Source organism: Limulus polyphemus, unplaced genomic scaffold (assembly GCF_000517525.1).
Source record: "Limulus polyphemus unplaced genomic scaffold, Limulus_polyphemus-2.1.2 Scaffold7422, whole genome shotgun sequence".
Lineage (NCBI taxonomy): Eukaryota > Metazoa > Arthropoda > Merostomata > Xiphosura > Limulidae > Limulus > Limulus polyphemus.
Genome location: NW_013673032.1, coordinates 26631 through 36803, shown reverse-complemented (window position 1 = coordinate 36803; position 10173 = coordinate 26631).

The window sequence follows — 10173 nt, the reverse complement described above, 5'->3', positions numbered from 1 at the left end:
CACAATTTCCAAATTCTCAAAAATATAATTTTTTTTGCGACAGATAAAAATAATAGACACATTTTAATCTTAAATCTCGCGATAACGAGGTTCTAGTCTTGTTCCAAACTTCAAGTTTCATTGTACGAAGTGATATCACGTAAACAATTATAATGGTGCCTCAATTTCACAGTTTTAACCCACGAAGGGAAATAAATAAATAACACAATATTTTTTTTTTCGTGTCAATTTTCATTAGAAGATAAAGAAACAACCAGAAAATTAACATCAACATTAACAAAGTAAGCAAAATAAGCGACTTATTATTAGACTATGTTATCTTTTATACGTCGGAAATAACTACATGAATTACATTGCAGCTGTAGTAAATAATAGGATCTACCAGCTAAGCTGGCTGTTTAAAATGGCGTTGTAATCTAAAATACAGAGAGAGCTTGTTATGAAAACTGTACAGATGTTCACTGCTTTTCTTTGCTTTTTTTTGGAAGGGGGGAGGGAAGGAGGAATTGCCCAGACAAATAAAGAAAGGGAAACGATGTATTGAAGTAATTTAAATAACGATACAAACACGTGCAGTGCATAAATGCCTATTTCAAAAGCGTGTCTACGTATCTATGTCATATTTCTCTCTAAATATAGATATTACTGAAATGAATATATATTTCTTTGTTCAAGATGTTATGCTATCAGTAAATTTTCAAGTTGTCTGATGAAGAAACGACCATAAACTCCAGAACAAGGTTATATTTGCATCACTCAACGATTCATTTCTACAACTTCTTCAGGAGCGACACCTACTGTAAGATTCACAATGTGCATCAGACTATATAATTCTATATTTGTTCTATAGACCAACGAAGAGCGTTGAACAAAATAACGTGGGTCATATTATTGTTGTATGAACCAATGGAGAGCGTGGAACAAGGTCACGTGGATCATACTGTTTTATAGACCAACGAAGAGCGTTGAACAAAATAACTTGGATCATATTGTTGTTGTATAAACCAATGGAGAGCGTGGAACAAGGTCACGTGGACCATATTGTTGTTTTATAGACCAACGAAGAGCGTGGAACAAGATAACTTAGATCATATTGTTGTTCTATAGACCGATGGAAAGCAAAAGCAAGGTCATGTGGATCCTATTGTTGTTCTATAGACCAATGGCGAGCGTGGAACAAGGTCATGTGGATCCTATTGTTGTTCTATAGACCAATGGAGAGCGTGGAACAAATATACAACAACATCAATGTCTAACAATAGGAATGCAGGCGTGCAGCCTACAGTTATAATGAAAATCATTTGTATATTAACGTAAAAAACAAAGATTATAATTGAAAAAACTATATTTGATTTGAAAAGTGAAGTTAACTAGACAGCAAAGAACAAAGGCATAACGTCCATAATGTCCATCGTGTATCACGATTAATTTGTAGGTTATTTTTCGAAATAATTGAAATTTCTTTACATTTACAGTCGAGAAAATCATTAACTCTAGAAAAAAATTCAAATTATAAATGGCCGTCAGATGTCGCTCCAAAAGTATAAATTGTTAAGTATCTGACGTTCTACTCAACAAAAGGACAAACGTAAGCCTAAAACTCAAGTTTTTCAAGAGATTAGTTATCTACGTATCGAACACCCTTGAGAAGGCAGAGCAGTCGATATCTTGATCTTGACCACAGATGTTGTATATATATTCCTCTCTGGTAGCAACAACAAAATTAGCCGGTCTTAAGCCTAACATAAAGTACTCTTGAACAACAATTCCTCCTTTCAATGTGTATCTACCTCGTATATAATATTTTATCGATGTAGAAATAGCCATACTTGACAAAGAAACGGGAAAAAAAACGACCATCTGTCTCGACGCACGTAATAACGTAAATCTAGGTCAGATACCAACCGATAACATTGAGTATATGTATTTCAGAGAGAAGAGATCCTTTTCCCTGGAGTTTGGGGTATATTTATGTTATTGTTTTTTGTCACAAGAACTTCAGATATTGGTTCAAGAACAAACACAGAATTGAGCTAACCTGTAAAAAGGTGTGAATAAAGACCTAGGGATTGATAGGGGGTCACGAATGGTCCCTAGGGTAAGGTTGGCCTACCCAACCGCCCTACGCCTAGAAACAACAGTGAGTGAATAACGTTCGTTCCTTTTCTCGAATATTCCACAATGTATAAATTCACACAGAAATGAAAAATACATATTTTAAAAATAAATTTTAATTTAATTACGTATTTTATTTTATGCTTCTTAAAAATATTAATTTGGGGGTCGATGGCAACTTTATAAGTTCGTCAAGGTGGGTCGACAACTCAAAATGGTTTGGGAAACTTTGCTTCACCCCATTATTTACATATTATTTGTCTGAACAATTATTCGCTTATAATTGGCAAACCGCTGAACCGATTGTCACCAAACTTGTCATGTACACTCAGGGGCTTCACGGTGGGACGAAGAGGCGGTTGGTGTTCGGATCTAATCTCCCTTATGTCACATCTCACGAGACCCCTAAGTTGAAAGCGTACATCAGCTACTACATGGGTTCCAGAACGTTTTCAGCAACACTCCCCCCCCCCCCTAAAAATCTAGTGTATTTGCTACGGCCCCCTGACACTTTGCCCGGACCCAGCATGGGAACCCCTGAGGTCGTACATAACCTAAATGAAAACAAAATTCGTTACTTTAACGTTTTAAATTGAAAAAAAACAACTAATAAAAGTGCAAAAAAAAGGAAGTTGATTAAAATTTAATTCCATCATTGCTATATTTATTATGTGCATTATGAACGTGTTTTTAACTTTAATTCCATCATTACTATATTTATTATGTACATTATGAACGTGTTTTTAACTTTAATTCCATCATTACTATATTTATCATGTACATTATGAACGTGTTTTTAACTTTAATTCCATCATTACTATATTTATCATATGATGGAATTAAAGTTAAAAACACGTTCATAACGTATTGCTATATTTATGAACGTGTTTTTTACTTTAATTCCATCATTGCTATATTTATCATGTACATTATGAACGTGTTTTTTACTTTAATTCCATCATTACTATATTTATCATGTACGTTATGAACGTGTTTTTAATTGGTTCCTAAATACATTCGTTCCACATATATTAGAATAACCAACAACTATATATATGATCAATAAACACTTCGTAATTTCCAGGGAGAAATGTATTTATATATTTTTTGTTTCGTTTTTTTAAAAGATAAGTTAAGACAGATCTTAAAAGAAAACTTGATATATTAAACTCATCTTCCTGCCACGTTTATCTATCGAATGTATCTATAGTTGTGTAGAGAACTCGGCAACAGCCAAGTACCTTATCAAGTCCTCTTAGCTATAGAAATAAAACCAAATTGTTATTTGTTTTCACGAGACCGTGAGAGGACAAGAAGATACAATCGCTTAGGCTGCTTGCTGTCATTAAAGGTTGACGATGAAATATCGGTTTTTGTGAATCGTAGCAAACTCCGGGGAATAGCTTCGAATTGAATATGTCTGGAAATAACAGGCTTCTTGTTCTGAGTCCATCGTCCATAATCCTATAATAAATTTCACTGCTGTCTACCCGTCTAGAGATACAAAAGTAATACGTAGTTTTGCTAAGAAAGTAAAACGCTGATGAGGCCAACTATGAGGGGGGGGGGACTATTTACCAGTTACTAAATAAGGGGGGAGATGATTAGTTATTAAATGGAGAGGGGTGATTAGTTACTAACTATACACCCGAGTGCAAACTTAAATCGGTTTCTGACTTGTTTTCGCGTGCGTAATAATTGTTTCATGTGTTAACCACGTGTCAACGTGAGTGATTCTCTGGCGCAGAAGGAATTCTCTACTTCGCTGGATGTACTGATCTATACATCATTAGATCCTGGAAACTACTATCGGGCTCTTTGCTGGTTCCATTAGGCTTAACTTCATTATAACGTCCCCACGTAGCTGCTGTTTATCCTGAAGAAGTAAATATTGTCACATTCAACTGGCCAGAATTTTTCCTTGATCTCACCCACTCCCACCATCATCCCTCATATAACAGCGACATAATTCACGTCAGATCGATTTGTTGAGAGAATTGAGAGGCTTTCTTCAGAACTCCGTCTAATGCTTCATACAAATAAGAGCCAGATGTGGCTTTATGGTTACCGTGTACGGACTGTTTCTGGCTCGCTCACAGTTGTCCCAGAAACACTCTTCTGCACCTTGGAGACGGCATGCACCAACAAGAGTAATGTGCTAGCTATCTTCCCTCTAGTCTTTTGCGCGAATTTTGAATCAATCATACAGCTAGAGATATATATGGAATGTAATAAATTGATAAAACGTCTTCCAGAACAACACACTATATTGTACTCTAAGCAATTCTAAGACAATAGAAGCTGGACTCGCAATCTGCCGATCGAGGGTTAGAATCCCGTCACCGAACATTTCAGCCGAGTTGATAAAGAGTAGCTCAAAAGTTGGCAGTGGGTGGTATTGACTAGCTGCCTTTCCTCTGGTCTATCACTGATAAATTATAGACAGCTAGCACAGGCAGCCCTCGAGTAGATTTGGGCGAAATTCAAAACAAACAAAGAAATAATTTAAGATAAAATGAATTAACAAAAACAACTTAACATTGTAAGTGAAGCATTAGCAGAGACCGTTTTGAAATACTGATCTAAATAATTGTATCTTAAAGAGTTGACTGCAAATTTTATTAAACTGATATGAAACTTAAACAGAAGAAATTTAAACGTATGATAAGATGAACTTATGTTGAATTAAACCTCTGATTTTTACCAAACGTCCTTAAATCGCTCCCAGTTACTTTTCTATGGCTTCTTTCTTACAAACAACCTATTATTATTTCAGTTTTGTTTTTCAATCACTCGGAGTGTGTTAACTGCCACTGTTCCACATTACTTTGATAATAGTATTCTAAGTTTGGATTATTTGAGAGACCAAAATTGCTTAAATTGAGTTTATTTTAACCTAAATATTTCGTCTAAAAATATTTATTGCTTCTTGTCTAGACTCTTCACTGTTAAGCCTAGTCTATGCTTCTGTCTGTTAAGCTTAGGCTATGTTTCTGTCTGTTAAGCCTAGTCTATGTTTCTTTCTGTTAAGCCTAGTCTATGTTACTTTCTGTTAAGCCTAGTCTATGTTTCTGTCTGTTAAGCCTAGTCTATGTTTCTGTTTGTTAAGCCTAGTCTATGTTTCTGTCTGTTAAGTCTAGTCTATGTTTCTGTCTGTTAAGCCTAGTCTATGTTTCTATCTGTTAAGCCTAGTCTATGTTTCTGTCTGTTAAGCCTAGGCTATGTTTCTGTTGAAAATAAGATGATAAAGAAAAATGTGGGATGATAATTAGATCTAACCCTATAAATAGATAAAAAGATGATAAACATTTTCCAGATTAATAATAAAATAAATGCGTACATAGGTAACTGTGTGGAAACAACATGAAACAAACTCATTAAAAATTAAATCAGAAAATTCACAGATTCTCCCTTCTCATCAACATTTTGGATCAATCATTGTTTAATAAATTGCATTTAAAAAAGGATGAAAGATCAGTATGAAAAACCGATATATCATTCTTAAGAAATACTTCAAAACACCAATGAGTTAATAGCAGTACCTTTTTAATTTATGATAATATAAACTATGTATTTGTAAAATTATTACTTTTGTTAAATAAACAACAAATAAATAAATAAGATTATCCATATCTTCTGGAATACAGGTAGATACAAATACTTAAATCGTTTTAGTTAAAAGTTAAATGTTCTCCTTAATATGAAATTAATTGGGCACAATTTCTTACATATATATATATATATATATATACCTTAAATACAAATAATGAACTTCGTTTTCTTGTTTTTTTCTTATTTTGTTACTAAGACTGCAAGACTACACAATGGGCTATCTGTGCTCTGGCCACCGCGGGTATCGAAGCCCATTTTACAAGCTCTAAGACTTAATCCTTAGTCACCAGCAATCTTTTCTTGTTAAACTCGAGCTATTTAAATCAATGAATTTATACAATCTTCTCGCTACTACTGCTACGTCTACGCCAGTCATTAATGTCATTTACTTATACGTGCAATAGCTGTTTAGATTTACGTCGGTGACTAATGTCATTTACTTATACGTGCAATACCTGTTTAGATTTACGTCAGTGACTAATGTCATTTACTTATATGTGCAATAGCTGTTTAGAGTCGGTGACTAATGTCATTTACTTATACGTGCAATAGCTGTTTAGATCTACGTCAGTGGCTAATGATATTTACTTATACTTGTAATAGCTGTTTAGATCTACGTCAGTGACTAATGTCATTTACTTATACGTGTAATAGCTGTTTAGATCTACGTCAGTGGCTAATGTCATTTACTTATACGTGCAGTAGCTGTTTAGATCTACGTCGGTGACTAATGTCATTTACTTATACGTGCAGTAGCTGTTTAGATCTACGTCAGTGGCTAATGTCATTTACTTATACGTGCAGTAGCTGTTTAGATCTACGTCAGTGGCTAATGTCATTTACTTATACGTGTAATAGCTGTTTAGATCTACGTCAGTGGCTAATGTCATTTACTTATACGTGCAATAGCTGTTTAGATTTACGTCGGTGACTAATGTCATTTACTTATACGTGCAGTAGCTGTTTAGATTTAGTGAAACTAATTTTAGCTTTGACATCTTCTCTTTCATTATAAAATTGTTTTCCTCTTTGTGTTTACATAAAGCTTGTATGTGGTAAGAATACACGGGCAACCACGAATATCCGAGTCTCACATACCCAATAAACCCATACGTGTGTATATATATATTGCATAAAATATGAGACAAACACTGTAGTTCGAGGTACAGCACCATAGCAACAAGACTGTCAATCAACGTTCTCAAGTTCCCGTAAAATGATGTCAAGGAGGGTTTATATGAAGCTCTCAGAACGACTTAACTAATAATCGTTTTCTAAGCTATATCTATATACAGAGCTGATTTAAAAGGAAAGTTTGGATGTTTTTTTTCCCCTGTATGTACATAAAATATATATATATCATTGCATGGTAAGAGAATCTCCGAATTCAGAATTTCCCCTGGGCTCCTTCTGTACGTACAGAATCATCTTTTGTTCTGGTCACGAGCTATAGTGTTTTCCGGGGACCGTTCTGGAAGTGTCAAGGGAATCTTTTATCCGGCAGGCGAGGATTCTTTACAATGTGTCTCTTACTGTTTACTCAGCACGTGATTTGCTGGATTTGAGTCACGAGGTAATAAACGTGCCACACAAGCAAGCAATAGAGTAACAAGCCAGCGGTTCCCTATAAACTATCTTGCAAAGTCAACAATGTTCAATAAGGACTATTATTGCCCTGTTTAAATGTGACTTAATAAAATGAAGCTAAGCCTAAACAACATTACAAGGTACACAAAAAAGTGATTGATAAACATGTTGTTTATTCATGTTCCAAAAAATATGTAATAATATATTAGTCAAGGAAAGAATTATACCTAGAATTTAATACTGAATATACTGACTGAACGGTTTTATACAATTAAATAAAACTGTCTCATTAGATCTTTTTTTTTTGTAATAAGTATGTTTTAAATGAAATAAAAAATAGCCGTTGGCTTGGTTTTGTTTAAGTGCAAAGCTAAATAATGGGCTGACCACCTTTGGTTTGCTCCTCCAAGGGCTACTTGAGAGGGGGGGGGGCGATCAGCAACTGTTACAAAACCTAAAAATTAAAGTATAACTGCCAAATCGAAGGTGACAGGGAAAAGACAACCATCGTCGTTATTAATGTCCCTACTGCATGTCGTCAATTACGTTTTGATGGAACAGGACATCCTGTAAGGACAAGTACGAAAAGAACATGAAAAATACATGAAGAATTATACAATGGAAATTTCTGATTTGGAAAAATATCCCGAACAACATAGTCCCAAAACAGGCTGAACCAGCTGAAGAAGTTTCTAGCAAGAGTTGAAAACAAAGAAATGTCAAGATTGGTACGATGTAAGGTCGAACCAAGATCTGGTACACATCCAAATGAACCTTGTCTGAGCTATTTTAACAATATATCTCTTACTGGTAATTTTTCAACAACTTATGGTAACAGTAATGTGTTAACAATGGACTCGATAGTTTGGTGTTATATGAACGGCTCACCAGGATAACTGTGTTGTAGATTGTGACGTGCGAGAATTGCCCAACAAAACCTGTCTGAAGCAAACTATAATAACAGAACAGTTTTGCGAAACTTATGTCTATACACACACATATATATATATATACATCTTCATAAGCCCGTTGTTATTATTGCTACAACACAAAGACAAATCAACAGAAGAAAAGTTGAAACGGGAGTGGTTACAATACAATAAATACGATATATAGATTTAAAATGGAATTAGCCTAAAAAGTCGAGACAATTGATGACTCACTTACATGCGTCAGTGGCTGCAGTGTTATAAAAAGTCGAAACAAATGATGACTCACTTACATGTGTCAGTGGCTGCAGTGTTATAAAAAGTCGAGACAAATGATGACTCACTTACATGTGTCAGTGGCTGCAGTGTTATAAAAAGTCGAGACAAATGATGACTCACTTACATGTGTCAGTGGCTGCAGTCTAATAAAAAGTCGAGACAAGTGATGACTCACTTACATGCGTCAGTGGCTGCAGTGTTATAAAAGGTCGAGACAAATGATGACTCACTTACATGTGTCAGTGGCTGCAGTGTTATAAAAAGTCGAGACAAATGATGACTCACTTACGTGTGTCAGAAGAAAAGGAGAAGTCATTCAACAAGTTGACACAGATGGTCGCAAGACTTAAGAAAGGCAGAGAACGGTAAACGTCAGATTGGGTGTCTTGTACAACAGAGAATTAATTCAGCCTTTTCCATATATATATATATTGCGTTTTTTCTTATTGCGTTATTGCGTTAAACGTGTGTTTTAAAGGAAGGTGAATGAGAATGGATAACAAAAACAATCACCGAAATAACCTCATTTAACCTCCTATATATCGAGTGTGTTTCTTTATTTGTTTTAGAGCAAAGCCACATTGGGTTATCTGCTGTGTCCACCGTGTGGAAATAAACCCCGGATTTTAGCGTTGTAGGTCCGTAAACTTACCGCCGTCCCACTGGAAGACTATATACCAGGTCAAAGTTGACTCGTTAAGAGCCGCAATACTCAAAAAAAAAAAAAAGGTTCAAGAGGAAACTACAAAATAATTATTTTATAATTTCTCAAAAATGTTATGTCGTTAATTGGTCTTAAGTGTACCTCATTTATACCACACTAAACATGTGTGAGAGTAATATCACATTTCTGTGTTAAAACACCAGCCCGTCAAGGATTCAGGGCGAGGAAGGAACACAAAACCTATTGAGTTCAGCTAGCTTACTTCTAGACCCCATCATGCATGGGTGACCTTCCGGGGTCGTTTTAGCCTCCCATGAATTAATATATACAACGCTATAATTCGAGGTTCGATTCCCCGCGGTGGCTTCAAACCAACGAACCAAACAAACTTCTGTATACTATAACACCATGTGCTTTTGGCAATCTCTTTATGTCTAAAGCGTAATTGCCATAAAAATATAAATTCAGCATGTTATTTTAACGAAAGACTTACATTGGTAAAAATGTATTTGTTTTTGTTAATCATATTTAATTGTAAACCAAATATAGCAAAATAAACCCATCAAGGGTGTACAGAGAGAGAGAGAGAGAAAAAATAAACAGCGTGAGTTCACGATATTTCTAACGCTTTACTATTTATATACTAACTGGAGTACCCGCCGCCCCTGGACGGAATGTATGTAAATCCACGATTAATGAAAGGTTATCTCAGGACATTACAAGTTGCTTCCCTTATATGTAATTGTAAACAAACGCTCCTAAAAACTGCAAAACACAAAATGTGAAACCGCAAGTTTGTATATATCTCCGCTCGGACCAAACAAACCTTCATGCTAAATTTGGTGAAGATCCATCAACAGGAGGTGAGGTAGTGGTAAAAAACACCCATAAAAACTGTCAAATGTAAAACTGAAAATTTGTATGTATCTCCCCATGGACCCAACAAACCTCCATACTAAATCCGGTAAAGATCCATCTACAGGGGGG